Source organism: Muntiacus reevesi, chromosome 9, assembly GCF_963930625.1.
Source record: "Muntiacus reevesi chromosome 9, mMunRee1.1, whole genome shotgun sequence".
Lineage (NCBI taxonomy): Eukaryota > Metazoa > Chordata > Mammalia > Artiodactyla > Cervidae > Muntiacus > Muntiacus reevesi.
Genome location: NC_089257.1, coordinates 36,228,065 through 36,255,750, shown reverse-complemented (window position 1 = coordinate 36,255,750; position 27,686 = coordinate 36,228,065). Strand labels below are relative to the sequence as shown.

At 45.8% G+C, this 27,686-nt stretch overlaps 1 pseudogene; it reads left to right on the top strand.

The window, feature by feature from the left end:
* The first annotated feature begins 7,759 nt into the window (after positions 1-7,759).
* On the top strand, positions 7,760-27,440 carry LOC136175745 (2-acylglycerol O-acyltransferase 2-like; annotated as a pseudogene).
* Positions 27,441-27,686: the final 246 nt, after the last annotated feature.

Genomic DNA, 27,686 nt, shown 5'->3' with positions numbered 1-27,686 from the left:
GCACCACCCCAGAGGAGGGGCTCCTCCAAAATCAGGGTTGGCATTAGGGAGGATGGAGGGAGGTGTTGTGATCCCAGAAGGCTTCCTGGAGGTATCTGTTGATCACATCTCCAGAGCTTTCACTGACTCCTGAAGCTCCACCCCATACCAGGCCTTGGGTCACAGCTGACTCCTGGGAGAGGAGACCAGACTCTGGCATCAGTGATTTGCTCTCTTGCTATGCCTCCTCTGTAATGGGTCCTCTTCATGTCTGCCCACCTGAGAAATGGGAGAGATGCTGGGAGAGAATGATGTCTGTGTCTGTGTCCTTTGTGACCCTGTCACTCAATGAGCAGGACAAAGATCAGCTCCAGTGAGCAGGTTTCTCTTCTACTGCCTTGAGTGACAGCATGGAAGCCACCAGCAAGTGCAGGGCTTTCTCCTACAAGCTCCTGCATCCTTCCTGTCCCAGCTCCTCCCTCCCAGAGCTGGAGAGGAAGGCCAGGCCACAACCTCCTGATTCGTCCATGCACCTTTCAGTTTCTGATCGTCTGAGGCCAGGCTGGCAGCCAGAGGGGCCTATGAGGTGGAGAAGGAGAATTCAGCTCTCTCACTGGCTAAATGACCATGCACAGTCCTCTTCACCCTTCCTCTGAGTCTCTGTTTTCCTGGTTGAATAAAGTGACCTCTTCTCTCAGCTCTGATGTCACATGAGCTGAGAGCTCCATGAGATAGCCCCTACTCATTTGTTGTAACTTCAGCCCTGAGCTTGACACAATGGGAGCTCCATCAATGTCAGTTTATCAATGAAAGGATTCTATTTCAGGCTTCTTCTTTCTTCCACCCTACTCCCTGAAAGGTCGGGTATGCTGAGGCATGCCCCGGTAAAAGTGCCGCAGACAAGTTCCGGAGGCTGGCTAAACTTCCGGGGACTGACCCCCACTGCAGCCTGGTCCGATCAGGAACCGACACAGAGCCCTTGGACACCCACCGCCGCTGTAGCCCGTGCTTTCTTCCTTATATAGAAAGACCTGGCCTGGGCGCTGGCCCGGGCTATAAAAACCTCTCCCCACCTCTCCTTCCTCGCAGACTCCCTTTGTCTCCTCGCTCACCCGCCCCTCCCCGGGAGATCTGCCCGAGAGCGCCCGCCCAATAAAGACCTTTTACCACTGGTCCTTAGAGGTGGCCCTTTCTTCCCGCGGCGTTTTCTAACACTCCCCAAATGGGAACACTGATCAAAGCCTCCCATTTAATCCCAGCCTGGCCCTGCAGCCCTGCTGCCATGTTTCCCCTTCCCACATGGTGGATCCAGTGGGCCAATGAATAGCATATTGCCTCTTCCTCCCTGACCAGTCAGCTCCAAATTACCAGCTCTGCCCTGTTCTGTGGGAGACAAGGAAGAGGCTATGTGCAGATACAGGGCAGACCAGGAAGAGAAGGAACATGAGGAGTGCATGGTCCTGTGTGTCTGCAAGCAGGTAGAGCAAGGACATGCCTCTGATAAGAGATATTCTTGGCCACTGGTCAGCGACACACATCGTAAGGGAGGGGACAGGATGGGAGCATAGGGTCCATACTCTGAGCCGTAACACGCATTTGGGAAAATAGCTTTTCTTCCAACAGACGCTAACAACACCAATAACCATGAATGTGGGTCATCTCAAGAATGTAAATATGCATCCAAGCCTGACCTAAACATTAGGAGTGGCCATGCCCAAGTCACATCCCTTCCAAACCTCTCTTTTGTTCTCAGAGAAAAAAGCATTACAATGTGCACCCTGAATGTTAGGAGTGGAATGGATTTAATAAAATAATTAACCATTCTACATCCTGTGAGGAATGGTGGGAAAGTCAAAGTCGCTAAGTCCTGTCCAACTCTTTGTGACCCCAATGACTATAGCCTGCCAGACTCCTCTGTCCATGGATTTCTCCAAACCAGAATACTGGAGTGGGTAGCTGTTCCTTCCCTAAGGGATCTTACCAACCTAGGGATTGAACTCAGGTCTCCACATGACTGGTGGGTTCTTTACCATCAGAACCAGAAGGGAATGTTGGTGGGCAGGTATGATTATAAGTCAGGTTGTATATGTACCCAGCATCTCATGATGGCCTGTTCTGACCTGATCAAGTGGGTGCTATAGGTTCCCAAGAGAAGAGGGAATCAAGAGCAATAGGTTTGAGATGGGGCATGATGGTGTCCACCAGGGAAGACCAAAGAGGTGGCAGGTGGGCACGACCATGAAGGCAAGGCACGATTTGCCAAGGAGATAGTTTTCTGCCCACTGCAATTTTCCATTCTTGGGTAATAAACTACTGCAGACCTTCGTGTCTGAAGGCAGCATGGAGTTATTATGCCTTCACTTTTCTGGGTAGCTGGGTGTTTGGTTCTTCTATGAGCCCCTGCTCTCTCACCTACTGTGTTCTGGGACCTGCTCATCTCTTTCCTTGGTTACCATGTCTCCTCAGATTGGTCAATGAATGTCACCTCCTTTGTCACATCAGCTTCACATTCCACCTCAATCCCAATCCCCTTCCCTCCCAACTCACTCTCCTGATCACAGTCAGTGAATCAATTTTTGGGCTTGCTTGGGGTGACTGGCTATGAGTATTAATGGATGAGTGGTCAATTATGTACCCTGGGTACTGGGAGCAACTGAGGCTTCCCACTCAGTTCGTTCATGAGGAGGCAGCCAACCTGTTCTAGTGTTTGGGAAACAACAGCCTTGATTTGGGTTGGAGTACCATATCAAGGAGCCTTGATTTGGACTTGAGAGTAATCTCAAGCTCACTCACAAAGCTTCTGGCAGAAGACTTCAGAGGCTTGCTTGTGGGCTTGTCAATTACCTAGTAGTTGCCACTCATTAGACTTCTCCAGAGCAAGCCAGTCACAAAGGAGACAGAAGGTGAGAAAGGGAGAGTTAGAGAGCAGCAGACACCTTCTACTACCTAACCTCTGAGGCTCTTGGCATCAATTCTACCTTATTCTCTCAGTTGGATTCAAGTCCCTAAGTCCAATTCACACTCCATAGGACGATGTGACACCTGGAGGTGATGTCACTGGAGGCATCTTGCCAGCATTACCACAGTGATAGCCCATGAGCCCTCAGAGACTAGACTAGCCCACTCCATTGCAGTGGGAGCTGCTGCAGGCAGTCTGCCGGGAGGACAAAGGCTGAGATGTCCACACAGCAGAACCCCATGTGGGGCAAAGTTGTGAGCACAGGTCAGAGGTAGGAATCATGGTTGTGATCCCAGGCCTGGCTGGGACACAGTACAAGGTGAGAATCAGACTTAGGGCACCTGGATGGGGGATGAAGGATGGGGAGAGACTGGCAGGGCCAGAGGGAAGGAAATCCCCTCATCCACCACAACTTTGAGCTGCACGAAAATGAAGCAGAGAGTGTGAACTCAGAGGAGTGCTGCCTAGTGAGGAACTGCAATAGTTATATCCGCACTGGCTCTTATGTGAACAAAGATGTGCTTTAATGTGTTAAGCAGTGATTGTGGGATGTTTCTTATGCAATCGACATCCCCATGGATACAGAGAGCCAGAAGCTGCACAACAAGGGTCCAGTACTACACAGCACCTGCTACCTGGCATCCCTCTGTGTCCCCAGCCTGTCCGAAGGGACTAGCCCTCAGAGGAAGATCTCCCACCAACACACAGGCTGATTCAAGCAGTCCAAGGAGCAGAGGAGCTGTCAGGTATGGTAGAGAGGTTCAGAGGCCCTCAGAGTTGGGCAGAGCTGGAGTTTCTCCTCAAATCAGGCAGCTGGTGACCTGGAACAAGTTCTCAGTCATCATGACCTACAGAGCACAAAAGACCTGCTGGGGTCTAACCTGGTGACACTCCTGGATGGTAATGAAGTGTCAGTTGACAAGGGGTCTCTCAGCACAGATCTGTCAACAACCATGTGGACTGGCCGAGCCTCACCCTCTCATGTGGAATGGGCTTTTCTAGGGTAAGCGAATGGGAGAGGTCAGAGGTGGGAGTTGTGATAGCAAAGGCAGAGAGGAGGGAGCAATCAGAGCACATGTGGTTGAGACTTCGTCTAAGTGTCAAGGTCAAGGTGAGCTTTAAGAAACAGGAGGGCAAGGTTTGGGTCTTTGTGGAGCAAAGTTCTATGGAGATGGGAGTGGACAGTCCAGACAGGGTCTCTGAGAATTACTGCCTGCTGTCTGGGGGATTACTGTCCAGTTCAAGGGTTAGGAATTCATCCCCAGGAGGCCTCAGAGGTGCTTGAGCTGGAGTGAGTCGATAGAAGGGCAGTGGATGCCTCAGGATGGACTGAGCATCTGTCTTAGTGACCCCACAGCAGGGCAGAGTCAGCTGCCTGAGCAACTTGCTAGTGAGTGCCTATGATGTGCTGGGCTCTGGGTGGATGCTACACATGCAGTCTCTCAGTGTAACTAACAGTGACCTCCACATACAAATGAGGTTCATATCAGAAGTTAAAGACATTTTTAGAATCCTGGTCCCATTATGAAATCTGTCTGCCCAGGTGTCCTGCTCTCACCTTGCCTACTGTGTTTTCAATCTTGGGAAAACTGTACATTGAAAACACCAGTGGCATCAGCTAGGTACACACTCCCACCTACATGACACTATCTGCTGGCTGCATGTCCCCTCACAATACTTATTCTCTCCCATCTTCACCTACAGATGATTCATCCATAACTGAGGGTCCAATCAATGCCAGCTCTTCCTCATCCTTTCTGTTTATAAATGCTTGGGAATGGTTTTAAAAGACCTGAGCCAGTTTGTGTCAAGCACCAACTACGTATGGAGTTTTCTTAGGCTCCATATCCTTCTCTCACTCCCTACCAGAGAACTAACCTGAATGATTCCTTCTTCTACAAGTTGAACTTGTGCCATGTCTGTCAAGTTACATCCCTAGTGAGAGAATGAATAGAAACAGATGAGCAAGAAGTTTCCTTCTCTCAGCTGTTTTATGAGGGGCCCTGAATAGGACAAGAATAGAACCATCAAACACTGGTTTTATCATTAAATATCAATGATGAAGAATTAAAAGGGCCATCTCCCTCAAAAGGTGTTTAAAATGTTAGAAATTCTTGTTCGAATTACCCTAGATTAGTGGGAAATATTACCTCAATATCTTATGTAAAAGGTCCATATTTTTGTACTACTTCTTTTTTCTAATCTACCATGGACTAAACTCTTTTTAATTTTTGTTTTAGTTGTTGTTTTGGCGCTAACTTGTGTCTAACTCTTTGTGATCCCACGAATTATGGTCCACCATCCTCATCTGTCTATGGTATTTCCCAGGCAAAACTACTGAACTCGGTTGCTATTTCCTTATCCGGGGGATCTTCCCGACCTAGTGTCCATCCCGTGTCTTCTGTATTAGCAGGCAGATTCTTTACCACAGAGTCACCCGGGAAGACCATCCATTTGAAACTACAATATAATTTACCCGAGAAATGAAGAAAACAAAGGCAAGCCATTTAAATCCAGTTTTCAATTATTAACTTCAATACACATAGAACTACTGTACCTCATTTCTCTATGGTTTCTAAGAAGTTACTCTTCATCTCTGTACTTACCTGGTCCAGAACCAGTAACAGGCAGCTCATGTGCAAGGCAGGTCCTCAGACCTCACAGGAGCAGCACTGCCCCACGATGAGTGATGCTGCCTGGTTGTTGGCCTGTAAAGGATGTTGTGAGGTGAGGGACACAGAATCCTTGGTGGACTGCTGAGCACTGTACATGGGTGGGTCGGGGCCATCATCTTAGACCCTGATACCTGGTAGGATAAGGGGCTCTGTGAAGGGAAGTGTCTGAAGTCACACAGCCTGCAAGCGACCAACGCAGGACTGGCCTCATCTCTCATCAGGTGTCTTCCAATCTGCCTTGAGGGAGGACCCTGGAAAATGCCTCCCAGATGTACCTTAAAGAAAGAGGGGTGGTCCCAGTTGCAGAGCTGCCTGCACAGAGTCAACTGATCCTGACACAAATCCAGGTGGGATGTCAGCCTCGGTCACTTTAGCCCAAATCAGGACCATTCTGATGGGCCATTTTGGTTCACCTTTGCTCTCTGCACAATTCCACTGTCTTCCTTCCTCATAAATTTTCCAATAGGAGGAAATGCAATGAATGTTCACCATTTGTATGAACATTTGCATGGTCACCATTTGTGATGAGGAAATAGAAATCAATACCCTGACCTGATATCATTCTACACACCAGCAAATAAGATGTCTGACTACACAGAGAGCCACAGGAGAGATGTATCTATGGACACTGCATATATTCTATGCAGAGTCTACATGGGTACTACAGTTTTGTGCAAAAGCCTGGCACCACTGCTCTTTAGCTTCTGCAATCACATACCCAGCAGTCCCTCTGGCTTATGAGTCTGTGGGAGGAATATGGGCACAGGGACAATGACCAGACAGAATGTTGTCATCGGAGTCCATTAAAGTGGCTGGCTGTGGTGGTGGAAAGAAGCTTTCCAAGGCAAGAGGCATTTAAATCACAAAAGAGTAGAGCATGATCTTGTGATGAAATGATATTCAACTGACTTGTAAATATTTTCAAGAATACTCACCTCCATTAGGAAAGCACTGTAACCTCAGTGAAATTTCCAAGGCACCTAGGCAATCAACCATGAAAGGCAGAGTCCTAAGCGCTGGACTACCGAGATATTCCCTGTGTGACCACTTTGGAAATCTCTGTGGCTATGTGGAGACTGTAGCATGGGCAGGTGAGGGGAAGTCAAGTTCAGTTTTAGACGGGCTGTGATGGAGGTGCCAAGCAGGCTGTGAGGGAGGTAGTCAAGTACCCACCTACATAGTCAAGTCTGGAGCAAAGAGGGAGGTCAGTGCTGGAGATGCAGTTTGGAAGTGTTCTTCCTGTAGACAGACTCCAAGACCATGAGCCTGGATGAGGTCTCTACGGGAGAGAGGGTAGAGTGAAGAAAGTTCCAAGGACTGAGGGGACAGAGGGGCCCTGAAACACTTATTCTGGTGAAGGGTAAGAGCCACCATGAAGATCCAGGGGCAGCCAGAGGGGCAGGAGGGAAACCAGGAGAGTATGGTGTCCACAGACCAAGTGACTTCAAGAAGAGGGAGGAACCACTGTGACTGAGGCTGCTGAAAGTTTAAGACCAGAGCTGAGAACTGACCATTAGATTTAGCAGTTTGGAAACCACTGGTGAAGTTGTCAAGGGCAGTTCCATGGAACAGTAGCATCTGAAGTCTAGAGGAGGGAGGACAGAAGGCAGGGGAGGGTGTGGAAATCAGACGGCTCTTCCATGAGTTGTGCTGTCCAGGCAAACTGAGGAAAAGGGCAGGAGATGAAGGAGATGGTGGGGCCTGAGATATTCATATGGCAGCTGGTACTTCTTATTTGTAAAGGGGAGCCATGAACCTGGTAGGTGAAAGGAGACTATCACTTAACCAAGTAGGTGAGTAGCTGGGGAGAGGGCAAGATTGCCCTATACTTGCTGCTTCACTTGCCAAGTAATGGGCAAGATTTGAGCAAAGGTGATCTGGTAGATAATGTATTGCCTGAAGAGTCCATTGCACTTCTCTATCTCTGTAATAAATTAATCCAGGTCAGGTGAGTTAAAAGATTTCACCTAGGATACTGGTCTCTGCCAGGGTAGGTGCAATGAGATTCTAGGGTTGGCTGGACATGCCACAAAAACACTCCAGCCCCCACAAATGCTTAGCAATCTTGGGCAGCAACAAAAACCAGCAACTGTCTCAGACCACAGCAGAGCTCAGAGCAGCCTCCAGAGGAAGCAGAGGAATCAGCATGGTGGAGTTTGCACCTTTGTTTGTGACACTGGAACGCAGGCTGCAGACCTTCGCAGTCCTGCAACTGATCTCTTACTTGGCCCTGCATAAGGAAAGCTGAGGTGGATTTGGGAGGCCATGGGCACCTGCCACTTCAGGTGCACATGGTGCATTGATGGGGAAAGATACAGGTCCTAAGGTGGATGCTCAGCTCAGTGCCTGGGGATCATCTGGGGTAAGGGACGTCTTGCTCACATGGTCTTGGGGGAACTTTGCCAATAGAAGTGTGTGTCTGACTGTCATGCCCACCTTAGCCCAGCCTGGTCCCTGGGAGTGTCCAGAGGAGGACAGAGAGTCAAGTAACCTTGGGTCTGGAGCTAGAAGTAGGGCAGCTGAGAAAAGGCATCCGGACCCTCTGATAACAGGAACAGTAGGTTGTACCTTGTCCCTTATCTCAAGAGCAAAGGGAATCCCCAGGAGAGCTTTAGGTACAGGAGTGACAAGGTCCAATCTGTGGGTACAAGCAATAATTTAGAGATCTTCTGTGTTGGGGTGTTGGGGGAGACAGATGATGGGGGAGCAGTTGTTAGCAAATCAGATTTGGGTCTGCTTGTGGGAATACAGTAAAGCTCCTAAACTGACAGTGGCTTGTGGTGAAACAAACTGCAGGTTTTATTGCAGGGGTCAAGGAAGGAGTCCAGGGAACTAAGGCTCAAAATGCCTGAAACTCCTTTGGTTACCAGGGAACGGTGTCCAGAGACTGGGTGAGGTAGAGATACTGGATGCATGGTCAGTTCCTAGAGAATCGTCTGATCACTTGGTGGTGAGGTAACTTGGAGCCACAGTATTCAACCTTCTGGTTTCCCCTTGTCTGAGGTCTATGGGCTGGTGAGCAAGTTCTTCCATGTGCTGGGGGTTCAGTATCTGCAAAACCTCTCAAAGATGAGTCTCAATATTATCTTTGGCTCTCAGGAAGAAACTAAAAGTCTTTGAATTTGTGGAAATGTTAAACCCTTGCTTCTTTTTCTTGCTTGACTATTTTCCTTTCTTTCTGTGTTTATGATTTCTCTTTATAATTTTATTTTTGAAATTTGGTGAAGGCTTAGGAAGCTGAAGATTTTCTACAAATAAGAGGCAGGCAGAAGACATGAGGGATCTTTCCCAGGAGGGCTGCATAGGTCCTGCTTGATTACAAGGTCACAATCTACAAAGGGGGTCAACATGTAGACTCATGGGACAAAACCAGCCCCCTGATTGTTTCTGTATTTGTACAGACTGTGAGCGAAGAATGGTTTTTACATTTTAAATGCTTGCATTTTAAATAATGTGTGCCTATGCAATATACTCCAGGTTGCCTCTTTTTTTTTTTTTTTTTAAATATTATTTTATTAGTTGGAGGCCAATCACTTTACAACGTTTCAGTGGGTTTTGTCATACATTGACATGAATCAGCCATATAGTTACACGTATTCCCCAACCCGATCCCCCCTCCCACCTCCCTCCCCACCCGACTCCTCAGGGTCCTCCCAGTGCACCAGGTTGCCTCTTGAGCCCAAATGTCTGAAATATTTACAATTCAAAAAGGATTACTTACTTCTGGTCAAGTGAGACTGGCAGTGGTTGGAGAGAAGGGGCTCTTCTCCAATGATAGTAGGAGATGAGTCTACAGGGCAGAATGCACAGGCTGGCATGAAAGTAAGGGTTTCCAGGGGGTCAGTGAACACTGCAAAGGTAGTGGACAGCTGGTTCACGCTGGACATAGAGCAGGTGATTAAGGAGGGATAAAGAAGTGGCCAGGAAGGTCCCTGAAGAGTGGCCTCTCACTGAAGACTCAGGTCCCAGAAAAAAATACTTTCCAGTGGGTTACTTGTTTAATCTGTTTCTTTCCTCTTCTCTATAATTCACAAACTCACACAGAAGGTAAGCTTCTTTCAAATAGTTGGTCTTGTTCTCATCTGCATCTCCATCTCCTAGAAGAATTGATGTTGATAAATGTTTGTTGAATGAATAAATGTTGGAGGCATAATATGGACATGATATAGAGTTGAAGCCACCACTCATCCTACTAGTTTTCTATGTGAGTTTATCCAATCTGGATATCTTCTCTGGGTTTCAGTAAAGTGAAATATTACATTTTTTCCTTCTTGGTGTTATGAGGGGTAAGAAGGGGTTTCCTTTCTTCAGGGACTGAGAAATACACCCAAGTTAAGATTTAGCCTGCTGACAGTATTTAAAGTGTGAGCCCAGACTGCGGAAGATGTTTAAATGTGACTTGTTCTATTTGAACTAGTCTGTCATAGCCGGCGCGCTTCTGCATGGTCTGTTGCAGCCGGCGTGGCATCACTACGAACAAAGCTAGTGGATGTGATGGAATTCTAGTTGAGCTATTTCAAATCCTGAAAGATGATGCTGTGAAAGTGCTGCACTCAATATGCCAGCAAATTTGGATAACTCAGCAGTGGGCACAGGGCTGAAAAAGGTCAGTTTTCATTCCAATCCCTAAGAAAGGTAATCCCAAAGAATGCTCAAACTACTACACAATTGCACTCATCTCACACGCTAGTAAAGTAATGCTCAAAATTCTCCAAGCCAGGCTTCAGCGATATGTGAACCGTGAACTTCCAGATGTCCAAGCTGGTTTTAGAAAAGGCAGAGGAACCTGAGATCAAATTGCCAACATCTGCTGGATCATCAAAAAAGCAAGAGAGTTCCAGAAAAACATCTATTTCTGCTTTATTGACTACATGAAAGCCTTCGACTGTGTGAATCACAATAAACTGTGGAAAATTCTGAAAAAGATGGGAATACCAGACCATGTGATCTGCCTCTTGAGAAACCTGTATGCAGGTCTGAAAGCAACAGTTAGAACTGGACATGGAACAACAGACTGGTTCCAAATAGGAAAAGGAGTCCGTCAAGGCTGTATATTGTCACCCTGCTTATTTAACTTATATGCAGAGTACATCATGAGAAACGCTGGGCTGGAAGAAGCACAAGCTGGAATCAGGATTGCCAGGAGAAATATCAATAACCTCAGATATGCAGATGACACCACCCTTACGGCAGAAAGTGAAGAGGAACCAAAAAGCCTCTTGATGAAAGTGAAAAAGGAGAGTGAAAAAGTTGGCTTAAAGCTCAACATTCAGAAAACTAAGATCATGGCATCTGGTCCCATCACATCATGGGAAATAGATGGGGAAAGAATGGAAACAGTGTCAGACTTTATTTTCTTGGGACTCCAAAATCACTGCAGATGGTGATTGCAGCCATGAAATTAAAGGACGTTTATTCCTTGGAAGGAAAGTTATGACCAACCTAGATAGCATATTAAAAAGTAGGAACATTACTTTGTCAACAAAGGCCCATCTAGTCAAGGCTATGGTTTTTCCAGTGGTCATGTATGGATGTGAGAGTTAGACTGTGAAGAAAGCTGAGCGCCAAAAAACTGATGCTTTTGAGCTATGGTGTTGGAGAAGACTCTTGAGAGTCCCTTGGACTGCAAGGAGATCCAACCAGTCTATCCTAAAGGAGATCAGTCCTGGGTGTTCATTGGAAGGACTGATGCTGAAGCTGAAACTCCAGTACTTTGGCCACCTCATGCGAAGAGTTGATTCATTGGAAAAGACCCTGATGCTGGGAGGGCTTGGTGGCCAGAGGAGAAGGGGACAAGAGAGGATGAGATGGCTGGATGGCATCACTGACTCAATGGGCATGAGTTTGAGTAAACTCCGGGAGTTGGTGATGGACAGGGAGGCCTGGCATGCTGCGATTCATGGGGTCGCAGAGTCAGACACAACTGAGCGACTGAACTGAGTTCTATTTGATCAAGTGGAAATGCCAGTATTTTTAAATTTTTTATTTCTGAATAAAAAACAAATACATGTTATTTTAACACATCCAAACAAGTTGTGTGTTCTGAAAGTGAAAGACTGCCACCAAACCCTTCCCTACAAGGAATTGCTATTAACACCTCGGTTTTATTCTCTTGACCTGGATGGGAGTTTCTGTTTGGTGGGTACAGAGGTTCAGTTTAGAAAGATGAAAAGAGTTCTGAGATGAAGGCTGGTATAGTTACACCACAGTGTGAATTAATTTAATGCTGCCAAAATGTCTTTCAAAAATCATTTTGAGTTTATGCCCAGGAGTGGGGTTGCTGGGCCCTATGGTTGCTCTAGTTTAGTTTTACAAGGAATCGCCACACTGTTCTCCATAAGGCCTCTCTCATGAACCCATAATTTGAAAAGATACAAGCACCCCAATGTTCATAACAGCACATTTTCAATAGCTAGGACATGGAAGCCACCTAAATATCCATTAGAGTAATGGATATAGAAGATGTGGTATTATGATAATGGAATATTACTCAGTCATAAAAAAGAAACAAATTAACGCCATTTTCAGTAACATGTATGGACCATGATATTGTCAAACTAAGTGAAGATAGTCAAAGAAAGACAAATATCACATGATGTCGCTTATATGCACAATCGAAAAAAGGTGTACTAATGTACTTATTTACAAAACAGAAGTAGAAAACAAAAACTTACAGCTACCAGGGTCTAAGGGAGAAGGATAAATTCGGAGATTTGGATGGGCAAATAACACTATTATATATACTTTGGCCACCTGATGTGAAGAGCTGACTCATTGGAAAAGACTCTGATGTTGGGAAAGATTGAGTGCAGGAGGAAAAGGGGACGACAGAGGATGGGGTGGTTAGGTGGCATCATCGACTCAATGGACATGGATTTGGGTGGACTCTGGAAGTTGGTGATGGATAGGAAGGCCTGGCTTGCTGTGGTTTATGGGGTCACAAATAGACATGACTGAGCGACTAAACTGAACTGAATTGACATACAATAGATGACAATAAGAACCTGCTGTATAGCATAGGGATCTCTACTAAGTGTTCTCTAATGATCTATATAGGAAAAGAATTAAGAAACAAATCAGAGTGGATATATGTATGTGTATAACAGATTTACCTCTCTATACACCTGAAACTACTACAACATTGTAAATGAACTATTCTCAAAGAAAACTTTAAAACAATGCTAAAATACCCAAGAGTCATTTTGATGACAAGTATTTTGTTAAAGATATATTACCACCATAAAAATTGAAATGACAAAGTGCCCCAAACACAACCCTGAATTCAACACCATGCGGGCAGGAATTCCTGTCTGTTATTCACAGCTGTACCAAGCCCCTGGCATGTTGTAGGTGCTCTGTAGAAACTGGGCCTCTGTGAGCCCTAATCTACTTTGGCTTATGCATTTTACAACTATTCAGAATGGGCTTCCCCAGTCACTCAGCTATAAGAATTTACCTGCAATTCAGGAGCCATAAAAGATGTGGGTTTGATCCCTGGGTTGGGAAGATACCTAGAGGAGGGCATGGCAACTCATTCCAGTATTCTTGCCTGGAGAATCCCATGGACAGAGAAGCCTGACTGGCTATAGCCCACACGGATGCAGAGTCAGACACAACTGAAGCAACTTAACACCCACATGCACTATTCAGACTGGGTCAAAGGCCCCTTCTCCAGAAGTCGGCTATGAATGACAGGCCCGGTTTACCCTACTTTCAAATAGACTATAGGTGGAGGATGAACCTCTTTAAGAGTATAAGCACAGGGTGTTGAGTGGAGTGGAGAGGATATAATATTCTCTAACAGTGAGCTCCATTGGCATCAGATTAAAGACAGACCCTCAAACCACCTGACCCAGGGTCAAAGCAGGGATTAGTCTGTGAAAGGGACCCAGAATCAAGTCTGGGAGGAATTGCTCACTGGGGCTGGCTCTAGCCCTGCTGCAGTCCTGATGAACAGGCCAGACATAAGGTGTCCTCTTCCTCCCTCCTTCCTTCAGCAGGACAGGGCCTGGCAGCAAAGGAAAGAGCTCAGCAAAAGCTAGAGCACAGGGAGTTGTAACAACTGAGCTGCTTAGTGTAGCCGGACAATGAGCTGCATGTGGTGAGTGAGGCTAGAACAAGAGAGGTTTTGGGCCACCAGTGGGGAGCTTGAGGTCAGGCTGAGCTGCTTGAGTTGAGCCTCAAAGTTATAGGAAATCATGGGGGGACTTTAACTAAAAGGGGAGTGTGGTGGGATTTACCTATGGAAGGATGGGCTGGAGATAGACGGGAACTGGTCTGGGTAGAAAGAATAGCTTTTCTCTGGGGTTCTAAAGAATGGATACCAGAAAGAGTTCATCCTGTCACATCTCCATCAGGCATTTATTGAGCACCTGGTGAATACAGACAGACAGGGAGGTGGAGGGGGAAGACATAAGTGAGTAAGCAATCCAGTGCAGAGGGAAAATGCGAGTTTGGAATTAGGCCAACTTGTTTCAAATCCAGGTTGGTGGTGTTGCCTGCATTCGCTCCTCCATGAAGCCTTGGGAAGCTGATCTCTTCCTTCTGGGGTGAGGGCTGGACTGAACAGTGCTGCTAGTGCTGAGTAGATGAGGATAGTTCATTCCTTCATATCTCTTACCACTGAAGGTTTCTGCTTCCCTTCCCAGACATTATCTGCTACATAGTTTTCATTGGCCTCCTGTTCATAAGATTCTGGATGATCAGTATCCTGTAGGTGATACAGGACATGGATCGAGACACACCATGGCAGCGGGGCAGGCAGAGTGCTTTCATAAAATGCTGGGCCATATGGTAGTGCACGAAGGGCTATTTTGCCATCTCAGTTAGTACGGGGCTGGCTAGGGAGTGGTCAGGACCATGGTCCACATGAGTCTATGGAGAAGTGTGACCCTGTGTGCAGGGTGCAGAATATTGGACTGGGAGGCAGGAGACAGGTTTCTACCACTCTGTGGTCAGTGGGAGAGTCAACTGTCTGGCTACAGTTCTCCAACTTCAGTGAGGTTGGAGAGTGAGGCCACTATGAGGGCTTGATGAAAAAACACAGGATTTGAGGAACCACGTAGGCCATGAAATGCAGAAAAATTATGGATCTTATAGGGGTAAATCTGTAAGGAATTTGCAGATTTTACAGTGGGGTGAAGGAATCCGTAATGAAAACAAGGTTGTCTGAGAGCATCTAGCTGACACTTTATCAGATGATGATAGTGATACCCTAAGAGGAAAGAAAGTGTGATCAGGGATATAGAGCAGGGTCTTTTATTGATTTTAAAGTGTGTGCATTAGCTCTGAGGTTAGAATCAGAACAGAGAGCTCTCAGAATGTATCCTGCCCCAAGGTGCTGCGGCTCACAGATTCTGGACTCTTGTCACCTCCCAGGAGAACTTCAAGACATTCACAAACCTTTACAGAGCATGCCCTGCAGGGATCTTAGGATGACAGTGAATAGGGGGCCAGGGAGTCTCTGCTGTCTACTGAAAACAAGTACACAACCTAAAAGTTGTCAGGGGTTTTGTTCTGACACATTGCTGAGTACTGTAGGCAAGAGATAGCCTCTCAGAAATGAGGAGGTGTTCTAGAAGGTAAAATGGGAGGAGTCAGGACTTACAGGTTTTCGAGGGGGGAATGAAAAACAAAAACATGTAGTTAAACATCAAAAGATTACTGCCAGTCAAAAAGCAGATGTCTCCAATTAATGATTTTCATGTTTTTCTACACATGGGGAAAGAAAAAGCTGGGCTCATTGCAATTCTTCCTTTGATGTGCATCCTCACTCTCTGTGACCTGTTTTCCTCCATCTTGAGTTCCTTTCAAGGCCCATTGTCAGCAGGAGCTACAGTGGCTGCTGGCTTGAAGGCAGGCAAGCAACATTCCTTGTTCGTACAACTCTGCAGGGTCTACTCCACATCACAAGCATTTGCGCTGTGATTCTATGAGCTACTACCTAGTGGTAGAGTTTCTAGTGAAATTAGGAGACTACTTCTAAGCACTGGGGTTTTCTAAATGCACCCTACGGGCTTCCTAAAACCTAATGGTAGAAAACCAGGATATCCCCAAGGACAATTGCTTCTCCCTTATGCTGAAGATCAGTCCAGGAGCTGGGTTTCTGTGTAAGATATCCTTATCCAGGAACAACAGTGTCTACACAGACCAAGGCCTTAGCAGGCGTGAAGTGCTGTGGACAGGCTGTGACCTGGCATCAGGAAGTCCTAAAGACCTGGCATGACAGTTCCCTGGCCCCTCTCCACCCACACCTGCAGGCATCACTAGAGACTTCATGCCCCTACTCCTAGCCCCTACCTTCAGCACCCTGGAGTCTCTTACACTGAGTCACAGCGACTCAGGGGTCCAGCCCTCCACCCAGGACAGAACTCCAGCTGCCACAGTCCTTGGAGAGATGCTCACTCCCTCTTGCAATGGCTCCTTCATTCTGGGTGGGCTCTGCCTGGGACAGGGTCTCCCTTCATGTAGGACAGAGGCTTGGCCCCTGTCACCCTCCCAGGAGTCCCACCTCTGCCTTGGGCAGGGGGCCTGCCTTCCCTGGTGGGCTGTATCAGCTTCATCCATTCATGGGTCTGTTCTCTCCCTCTTCCCCTGTCTCCCAGACCATCTCCTCTGCTCCAGGCCTGCCCTTGGGACTAGGCTTCTCAGATAGGCTGTCCCTAATCTCAGGACACTGACATTGGGGTTTATAGCACTTGAGCTCAGGGGACACAGAAGAGGTCTACACAGAAAATCAGCAGGTGGAGCAGCAGTGAAACAAGGTGCAGCCCTGAATACCAGGTTGCTGTTTCTTCAGCTAGTCTAGACTGCCGACGGACTCTTCCTGGAGCTACCTCACTGGCTTCCGCTCTCATGGGGTCCTCGCCACTGGAACTTTTACCAACCTGTACACGGAGGTCACGGGCTTCTCCTCAGCTTTCCCAGGCATCCGCTCACATCTGATGCTGGACTGGTGTTTCTGAGCCCCTGTCTACAGGGATTACATCATGTCACGGGGTGAGTCCTGCCACTCTTTCTATCCCAGGATGATGAGGACTGAAGACATGAAGAAGGGTTTTAAGGAAGGCAGCTAATTGTTCTGTACTTATTCCAAGTGAATGTGCAGTAGACAAGGAGATGAGACCCAAAGAAGCATTTCTCACGGCTCTGTGCTCAGTGATGAGCTTGGTGGGAGAATTGGGAAAAGGGAGTTCCCTGCCAACAGGGAACTCCCCACTGGAGAGTAGGGTAGAGCCCAGGCAACATACTCCTGAACCGTGCTTGCCCTTCACACTGTACGTGACCACCTTCCTCTCTCCCCAGGGCCGGTCTCATTGGACAAGGAGAGTGCTGCTCACATCCTGAGCAGGAAAGGAGGCTGCAACCTGCTCTCCATCCTTGTTGGGGGCGTCCAGGAGTCACTGAATGCCAGGCCTGGAGCCTACAAGCTGGTGCTGTGGAACCGCAAGGGCTTCATCAGGCTCACGCTGACGCACAGGTATCGGGGAGAGGGCTCTTGGTTCAACTGGAGATTGGCAAGGATTGTAGTTTGGAGGGAAGACTGCAGAGACTAATGCAGATCCTATTTTGGCAGGAAGAATCTCAATCCACTGACAATGAAGATTGTATATTGGTGACAGATGCACTGTCTCAGGCCCAAATGCCCAGAGAAAATTCTAGAAGGAAGATTTTGTGACTAAAGGGATGAAGTCTCAAAGGTCATTGGTGAAAGCTTGCATTACATCTGAACCCAGAGAATCTGGGTGAATGGAGTTTGGGGTGTAGTAAAGAGCTATTCTCCTAATTTTAAATATCTGTGAAGAATACCAGCAAGCCAGGGCAGAAGAGATTTTCCTAGAAACTCTGCAGATGTTTCATACTCGGGAGGACTTTCAGCAGAATTGTGGTCTCCCTCTCATGATCCTGTAAACTGAAAGGGTTAATTTTGAATTTATGCTGAATCTACTTCTTTAACTTTCAGCTTCTTGTTACTCTAGTAAGATACATAATGATCTGCCTAAGGGAGATAAATAGAGCCACCTGTGAGGCTGCCAGGGTTAATACCATGACAGGCAGCCTGGATTAAGTTTTAGCTTCCCCCGAAATGGTAAGATTCCCTACCCCCATCAGGTAACCTGGAGCCAGCCAATCAATATGCGCCCAGTAAGAGACAAAGGGAAAACTGAAAAGCCGGCGAACGCCCAGGTTTGAAAAAGCCCGTGAAAGTCTGTACCAATAGAATTGCTTTGCAAACATGTAACCAATCCGCTTAAGCCAGCTACTAATTGCTTATGCATATCTTATAAATTTGCTAACAGCTTGGGCTCGGGACTTTTTCTGACCCTGCACCACTGTGATGGGTGAGGCAGAAGGCCCTGGCTCGAGTCAGTAATAAACTTCCCTTTTTTGCGAGTTGCATTGTCTTAGAAGCCTTTTTTTCTTCCCGCTCGGGGATTCGGACATCGGGCATAGCATTTGGGGGCTCGTCCGGGATGCCTTGACCGGGAGAAGAAAACGCTTACGGGACAAAGGGGAAGGATAAATAATAACACCGGTGCTCAGGAAGGACCAGAGTAAATTCAAGGCCCTGCTGGGGAGCAGGAGGGTACGTATCTGGCGCAGAAGGAAGGCTTTCTATAAAGGGGGACTAGTTGGCATAAGGCCAAGGCCAGCGGACGCGCTGGGAGGCAGCCAACTCTGCAGGAAGGCTTTCTATAAAGGGGGACTAGTTGGCGTAAGGTCAAGGCCAGCGGACGCGCTGGGAGGCAGCCGTCTCCGCGGGAAAAAAAGTTCCTCTCCCGACCCGAGTCTGGTGAACAGCGGACGCCATTCGGTAAAGTAAATCGGCTACCGGGAGGCAAAAAAATTCAGGGGGCCCGAAAACCCAGCGCTGTGTCGTCGGCCGACGTCTGTCTGTCTGTGTGTTTGTCTTCGGCTCTCCGTGTTTGTGTGTGTGCCGGCATTGTCTCTGGTCTCCCTTTTCTGGAAGCCCAGGAAAATTCCTGTAACGCCTGGGTGTCTGCAGGTGGCAGGAGACGCCTGTAAGTCCACCCCTTTTGCCCCCTCTCCCGCTTCCTCCTCCTTCTTTCAACCTGGCTTCCCTTCCTCCTTTTAAAATCTTTGAAGACATCTGAAGTTTTGTGTCTCTATAGAAGGTTTTCTGAGAAACTGCATTCTTGTATTTAAGGGAGTGTCTGATGAGGACTGCCAGGTTTATATGTGTGTGTGTCTAAATAATTAGGTCATTTCCAAATGAAATAAGATTTTAAAACATTTACTACTAAACACTAATTTCTTTTTACAGAAAAACGAAAGAGATTTGGGACTATAAATGAATAATATTCCATGCCATCCTAAAATGTTTTAAAAAAAAAGCAAGAGTTTTAAAAATTATCACTGGTATTTATGCTCACCAATCTATAAAATGCTAATATAAAAGTTAGCTCTTGATTGCTAAAAGAAAGCAAGAAGTGTGCTTTCAGTAAAGTATGAAAAAATAGTAAAAAGAGTTATGCATGATCAAGATTTTCTAAAATTAAATTACAATTAGTTAGATAAGTGGATTTTGTTAAAAATGACCTGGTTGTAAGAAAACTGCTTAGAACCAATTAGGTCCAAGTGGCTGAGCTGACTTTCACTAGACCTTGAGCCTTGGTATTTACACCCATTGTGACATATCAACAAGCTAAATGATACACCCATCAATATTGACTAAATCTGACCAAATGTTCTAAAGCTTTTAATTGATCTTTTCGATAAAACTTCCTAAATTGAATTCTTTTGAAGTTCCTTTGACATCTAGCTAACTTTGGGGTGTTTCAGTGGGCCCCTGAAACACCCCAAAGAGGGATATTAAACTGTTTATTTAGTTGGTTAAATTACATGAAAAAGATTATCAAATGAGTAATAAATCTGCTCATGTTATAATGTATGAAAAATTTATAATACAGATATCCTAAAAAGTATATGGAGTTCTTAACATTCTGATACGTCTTGGTATTCTAATGAAAAACCTGATGACTTCACAAAGGTTAACAAAGGACTAAATGAACCAGCAAATATGCTTATAACTTTTATGGTTTCTATCTAAAAATTACAGGTTTAAATCGTGTGTTTTCCGGAAATAAAAAAAACCTTCCTCTCAAACTAGTTATAAAAATAATTTGGTCTCTTAGGTTTCCAGTAAGTTTAACAAATGAGCTAAGAAGGTTATCTCACTAACAGGTACATAAATGTTAAATCCCAGTTTGTTGATAGAAGTCTGCATGTAGTAAGACTCATTTCTCAGATAGTTCTTTGCTGTTATGTGATATTAATGTAAAAGTTTGTTTCTAAAGCTTATCTCAGTAATCTATCTTTGGATGAAGATCAGATGCCTCGTGACCTGCAACCAGGACTGGAAAAAGACATAATTTAAGAGACTGTCTCCAACCTGGATGGAAAGACTTTTTATCAGGTACTCTTAACTAGCTCATGCACAATAAAACTGAAGAGAAATTAACTCTTAGATTAATTCCCACTTTCAAAGGCTCCTACACTGGATTAGTCTATAGAGAAGACAGCTGACCTGATCTCACCTTAAAATGATGCTCAAACAAAAGAAACTACACCAGGATGAGAAGACAGCAACATCAGAGGCAGACAGCTTGCCCAAGATGCTGGATCTGCTTTGTATGATCATTTATAATGTTTTCTTGACTTGTTAGACCTTTGCATAGAAATCAAATGCTTTTCTAGCAGAGGCCTGATTCTATGCTGGTTTTAGAAATCAATCCAATTGTTGGGTTTGTGGCCAATTACCTGTATCTAGTTCTGGGTTACCTTGGTAAATTTCTCCACTACAAGACTCTAACTGGTTGGCCCTGAAAAAATTTAGACCCCCTCACTGGGCCAATTAATAATGCCTACTCTGACTCTGGCCATAAATTTGAGCCTTTTTCTATTCCTCAAGCTCAATCAGAACAACAAAAAAGTTTCAACAACAACAACAAAAAAAAGTCTCCCACAGTTATAAGAGGTTTAAAGTCTCCTCTGTGTTAAAAACAATTATATCATGCTAAAGATAATCAGTCTAGTAACAGTAAAAAACTGAGCTATGTGCCTTATAGATGGTAGTGCCAATGTATAATTTCCCTGAAAGATAAAGATTCGTACAGAATAGACTAAGTCAGACGACCTGGGATATATACTGGGCTACATCTAATGAAAGCTCTTAAGTCTTACTTGTGACTTTACTAGTACTGCTGGCTATGTTCTTTGTATTTCACCTGTTTTACAAAATTGCTATTTCTTACAGTGCCAAATGTATGACTGAGGCCTCTGATAAAATAATATATAGTTCCCTATGAGATCAATGATGATGGCAGTGTAACTCTAGATATGAGAAAAAGCAACAAGAGGGAATGTTTTCCTGGACCAAGAGGCTAGTAAGACAGGTGGTCCAGAGAATTTTGGATACTGTTTTATGGCCTAGTCCAGTAACAGCACGTTGAGTGGCCTGTCAACAAAATCTTTGCCAAACCTGAGAATGGACATTCTCAGCACCGTGGGATAAAATGGCCTTGAAATGCCCCCCTCAAAATCATGGTCAAGTTTATGAACAAAAAGGGGCTCTGCCAACTGAAGATTGACACTTGCCATCTACATCTACAGAGATTGGATCATGGCCACTGCAGCTGCTGACTTTTAATGGCCCTGAAGGGAGTTCAGGGTGAAGATCAAGAATGAGGCACTCCGTACTCTAGAAAAAAAAAAACTGGCAGAACAGGCCTTCAGATAGTTAGATCTTTTCAGGAGATTTTGTGAGTCCCAATTCTTGCATCTTCTCATACTTAGAGAAACACTGACATCATTAATGGTGCCATCTGCTTTGGCTATTAAAGAAAATTTTACAATTAAAAGTCAAAATAGAGTACTCAGCTATGGTTCAGACATCCTGAGAAATAACCAGGTGTTACTATGGGTGTAGTTTCAGATTAAACATTGTATTGCTGGACACTTGAGTTTTCTGAGTCGTGTCGGGCTTGGATGCCACCATTCTCAAAACAATGTCTGCTGGAAGCTAGTAACTTCTACCTTACTTCTTATAAGGCTGGGCAACTGGCCACCTGGCTACAGGTCTCCCTGAAGTGCCGGGTCCAGACTGGGTTTCAGGCCTATTCTAAAAAAGAGGTTTATTTTGTCTATTAAAACTCTAGTTATTCCTCCTCTAGCTACTACTAACTGGGTATGTTACAACAAAATGGCAGACCAGGGGATTGAGATTTTGATCATGCAAGGCTCAGATCTGAGACTTGGAACTCAGGAATACTTCCAGTTCAATGTCTCTTCTCCAGGTTGAGGCAATCCTATGCCCCATTTTGACAAGAGATTATCACAGTCATAGTTACCCTGTTCCCTAAATTAAAGCTGAGCAAGACTCTGTGGGCTGGTGACTCTAGAATACAGACCTGCTGTACTATAAAATATAGGCTTTATTCAGCCTCCTTGACCTTCCCTGAGTTCTAAAGCATAGATTCAAACAATTGCTAATCAGGAAAAAAAAAAAAAATACAGAAACAGAGAAAAAAACAATCAAATGGTGGTACAGCCTTGAGACGGGTCCTGGTTCTAACTCAAAAAACATGCATAACAATGTCTTTTGAGTTCTTCTACAGAACTGGAGCCCCTACCCAGGTAAAATATGGTAACTTCAGACTAAACACAAGATTCCTGGAACACAGCTCTGTTGCTTGACCACCAGCAAATCACCCCAGATGTTGCCTCCTGTTTCTGGAGACCAGTGATGACCATCCTGTTAGGTCTCCTGTTTGGCAACTGTCTATTTTATCTCTGAGAGGCGCCAACAGTTTCAAACTAAGTTGCTGTTATTACAAAAATAAAAGCTGGTTTCAGATATAAGACACCCCAACTTAGGTCAGGTATAGAGAGACTTCTGCTCTGCCAGGCAGGCCTACGCCCAGGCACAGCAAGAAGAAGTTACAGAAGAAAGAGACCTCCGCCCCAATTCCCAAAAAGCATCTTGAGTATGAAGTCTCTCTCAAGGGAAAGTTGTTAGGAAAAACACACTGCCTGTCTGTCCACCTAATGTTACTCAGATCTCAATATTCAACTGCCCCCACAGATAAATGACCCATGATTGGGCCTTCCACAGAAACAAGAAGACAGGGGGGAATGTGAGGCTGCCAGGGTTAATACCATGACAGGCAGCCTGGATTAAGTTTTAGCTTCCCCCGAAATGGTAAGATTCCCTACCCCCATCAGGTAACCTGGAGCCAGCCAATCAATATGCGCCCAGTAAGAGACAAAGGGAAAACTGAAAAGCCCGCGAACGCCCAGGTTTGAAAAAGCCCGCGAAAGTCTGTACCAATAGAATTGCTTTGCAAACATGTAACCAATCTGCTTAAGCCAGCTACTAATTGCTTATGCATATCTTATAAATTTGCTAACAGCTTGGGCTCGGGGCTTTTTCTGACCCTGCACCACTGTGATGGGTGAGGCAGAAGGCCCTGGCTCGAGTCAGTAATAAACTTCCCTTTTTTGCGAGTTGCATTGTCTTAGAAGCCTTTTTTTCTTCCCGCTCGGGGATTCGGACATCGGGCATAACACCACCCACATTTAAAGGACTGTAACGAAGTAAACAGAGAAGGCAATGGCACCCCACTCCAGTATTCTTGCCTGGAAAAATCCCATTGACGGAGGAACCTGGTAGACTGCAGTCCATGGGGTCGCGAAGAGTCAGACACGACTGAGCAACTTCACTTTCACTTTTCACTTTCATGCATTGGAGAAGGAAATGGCAACCCACTCCAGTGTTCTTGCCTGGAGAATCCCAGGGACGGGGGAGCCTGGTGGGCTGCCATCTATGGGGTCGCACAGAGTCGGACACGACTGAAGTGACTTAGCAGCAGCAGCAGGAAGGAAGCAAACTAGCACATTCCCTTGCCTGAGTCTTGCCATTTCTAGTGGACATTTGCAAGGATCGAATAGTCTTTTTACTTTGTTTCCTCACCTATCCCCCGATCTCTGATCCATAAAAGAACTTGGCAACCAGGCATGACAAGACAGTCATTTTGAGGCACTAGTCTGCCATTTTCTTGGTCAGTATTTCAGAATAAAGTCCCTTCCTCATTGCAACACTTCATCTCAGGTTCACTGGCCAATCTTGTGGCAGGCAGAGCGAGCCTGGAGTCAGTAACAATCCCGGTGCCTGTCGTTGGCCCTGAGAAGAGCCATGACCTGCTTGAAGTCATAAAATAAGACCGTGATATGACTGGGAGACACCCGAGGCCTCCTACTTTTGGTCCAGGGCCCTGTCCTCTGCTACAGTTCCTGATCACTAGGTTCCTACAGGAGGCTAGGGGACCAGCTTGTGTCTTCTTGCCCCTCCACACGCTCTCTCTCCTGTCTCCTTCTAGGGCAGCTCTGGTGCCGATCTTCTCCTTTGGGGAGAATGACATATATGACCAGGTTGAGAACTCTCCTGAGTCATGGTTCCAGTGGTTCCAGGACCGACTTCACAAGAGCACTAGAGGCTCTATTCTGCTCTTCTATGGCCATGGAGTCCTCCAGTACAGCCTTGGTCTTATGCCCTGCCACCGACCTATCGCCACTGTGGCTGAGCCTAGACCCACACAGGGAGGTGGAAGGGTTCCAGGGCAAGGGGTCTGGGCTTTTGCTGTAAGGGGACATGGACATAGACCAGTATACCCTTGAATTTGTGGAGCACACATTCTAGAGTTTGAAACAAACACACAGGCAAGTATCCCTATGAAAGGAAGTCTAGAATGAGAAGAATAACAGGGGCACAAAGGCCAGTAGCTGCTACTGATTGCTGAGCCCCTGCAGTGTGTCAGGCACTGCACTGACTACTAACATGCAGTAGCTTAGTTTTCCCAACAACTTGTGAGGTAGGGCTCTCATCCCCATTGTATTGATTACAAACCCAGGCCCAGGAAGGTAAATCACTTCCAAGAGATCTCCCTACCATTGATAACAGAGCTGAGGTTTGATGAGGGTATTTGCCTTTTTATTATGCAAGACAAGGAGGGTTTAATTATGACCACAGGATCTAATGACAGGGTCTATATTGGAAAATGTGGATACAATGAAAGACCATTCCAGGTCTGTTAGAATTGTGTGTAAAGTAGCAATCAGCAGGCTCTGAAGGAGAGCCAGAGGGATTTCCCTGTAAACAATGGGCATGGGCTTTACTCCATAGACTTAGCACCATCTTTCAGTTATTTGCTTTCTTCTTGAATTCCAAGGAGTTTCCAATGGCAGAACTAATACAGCTGTTCATCTCTGCTCATGCAGTCATTTCTTAGTTGAGAACAGGTAAACCAACTACCAACCTTTCTTTGCATTATGTGGTGTTATTCTCATGAATGTTTATAGTGCTCCTGCTCTAGACCATTCCCAAGAGAAGACATGGCAGCTGCTTTCTGATCCACCTCTTCCCACAGACACAGTCTCTTCCAATTATGGCATCTGAGACTCCCAGATCCACCTTTCCCTTGAGGCTAAGAGCACATCCCCAAGGCTTACACCATGACACTGATTGCTCCTGGCTATGTGACCTTAAACAAGTTACTTAACCTTCCTAAGCGTCATTTCCTCGGCAGTCAAACAGGAATAATAGCAGGTCTCTCTTCCTAGGATTGTTAGGATGACAGAAGAGATAATGCATGTACACGCTCATCTCACAGGCTAGCAAAGTAATGCTGAAAATTCTCCAAGCCAGGCTTCAACAGTACATGAACATACATGAACCGTGAACTTCCAAATGTTCAAGCTGGCTTTTGAAAAGGCAGAGGAACCAGAGATCAAATTGCTGACATCTGTTGAACCATCAAAAGAGCAAGAAAGTTCCAGAAAAACACCTACTTCTGCTTTATTGACTATGCCAAAGCCTTTGACTGTGTGGATCACAACAAACCGTGGAAAAGTCTTCAAGAGATGGGAATACCAGACCACCTGATCTGCCTTCTGAGAAATCTGTATGCAGGTCAAGAAGCAACAGATAGAACAGGACATGGAACAACAGACTGGTTCCAAATCGGGAAAGGAGTACATCAAGGCTGTTTATTAGTTAACTTATATGCAGAGAACATCATGAGAAATGCTGGACTGAATGAAGTACAAGCTGGAATCAAGATTACCAGGAGAAATATCAATAACCTCAGATATTTATGTTAGGTAGTTAGAATAGGAAAAAGAGTCCAAAATGGCGGTGGCTAAAAGACCTGGAAGGAAAAGCCCATGAAAATAGAACAAAGGAAGGTCCGAGGACCAGAGTGAGAACCTCAGGTAAAACAAACAACACTCCTGGCTGGCCCAATTTACATAAGACAGGCCCAGCGACAGAGAAACATATAAAAAGAGGAACCAAAGCCCTCTTCTCTCCTTTTGCTCTCTCTCTCTCTCTCCCCCGCTCGATGGGGCGATCTTCTCTTTGCGTCTTTGGATCGACGTGCCCTCATGCCTCAAAGATGGACCTTCCTGCTATTATCTAAATTAATAGAGCTGTAACACTGAGCTGTAACACTGATTTATTTAAGAGCTATGATACAGTCTGTTTGAGACCTGAGAGCTATAACAAGATCTGTCCTCCGAGAGCTGTGACCCGCCAGGGGGCTTTAATGTCCGTCACTCCAAATTTTTGTTGTGAAGAGACAAAGAACTGAGGAGCATACACTCGCGTGACATTTAGGTGGCAATACACTTATGGTAGAAATCAAAGAAAAACTAAAGAGCCTCTTGATGAAAGTGAAAGAGGAGAGTGAAAAAGTTGACTGAAAACTCAACATTCAGAAAACTAAGATCATGACATCTGGTCCCATCACTTCATGCAAATAGATGGGGAAACAGTGGAAACAATGAGAGACTATTTATTTTGGGCTCCAAAGTCACTGCAGATGGTGACTGTAGCCATGAAATTAAAAGACGCTTGCTCATTGGTAGAAAAGTTATGACCAACCTAGACAGCACATTAAAAAGCAAAGACATTACTTTGCCAACAAAGGTCCATCTAGTCAAAGCTATGGTTTTCCCAGTAGTCATGTATGAATGTGAGAATTGGGCCATAAAGAAAGCTGAGTGCCAAAGAATTGATGCTTTTGAACTGTAGTGTTAGAGAAGACTCTTTGGAGTCCCTTGGACAGCAAAGACATCCAACAAGTCCATCCTCAAGGAAATCAATCCTGATTATTCATTGGAAGGACTGGTTCTGAAGCTGAAACTCCAATACTTTGGCCACCTGATGCAAAGAGCTGACACATTGGAAAAGACCCTGATGCTGGGAAAGATTGAAGGCAGGAGGAGATGGGGACAACAGAGGATGAGATGGTTGGATGGCATCACCACTGCAATGGACATGAGTTTGAGTAGGTCCCGGGAGTTGGTGATAGACAGGGAAGCGGGTGCTGCAGTTCATGGGGTGGCAAAGAGTCTGACAGGACTGAGAGACTGAACTGAAACTGAATGCATGCAAACCCCTGCTGGCTGTATTGTTGATATATCAGAATCTTGAAGTTGACCTAAGATCTTAGAATCTATAACACAAAATAAAATTGAAAGGGAGGGAGAAAGAATGCTTACCTGTTCAGATGACCATTGTAGTAGGAATAACAAGGGCACCTGCACCTTCAGTGGTTACTGCTCTGGGCCACCACTCACCTCTGTGTCTTGCAGTGGGGAAGCCCAAAAAGGTGTAGAAGAAACTGAATCCCTCCCAGGAGGAGGTGGACAGGCTGTACCAATGCTACATGCAGGAGCTGGAAAATGTCCTTGAAGCCCACAAGCTCAAGCACAATGTCCCCAGAGACCAAGACATGGTGATCTACTGAGTGCCTCCCCAGAAGAGGGGCTCCTCCAAAAGGCAGGGCTGGTATTAGGGAGGATGAAGGGAGGTGTTGTGATCCCAGAAGGCTTCCTGGAGGTATCTGTTGAACACATCTCCAGAGCTTTCACTGACTCCTGAAGTTCCACCCCCTGCCAGTCCTTAGGTCACAGCTGGCTCCTGGGAGAGAAGACCAGACTCTGGCATCAGTGATGTGCTTTCCTGCTGTGCCTCCTCTGTAATGGGTCCTCTT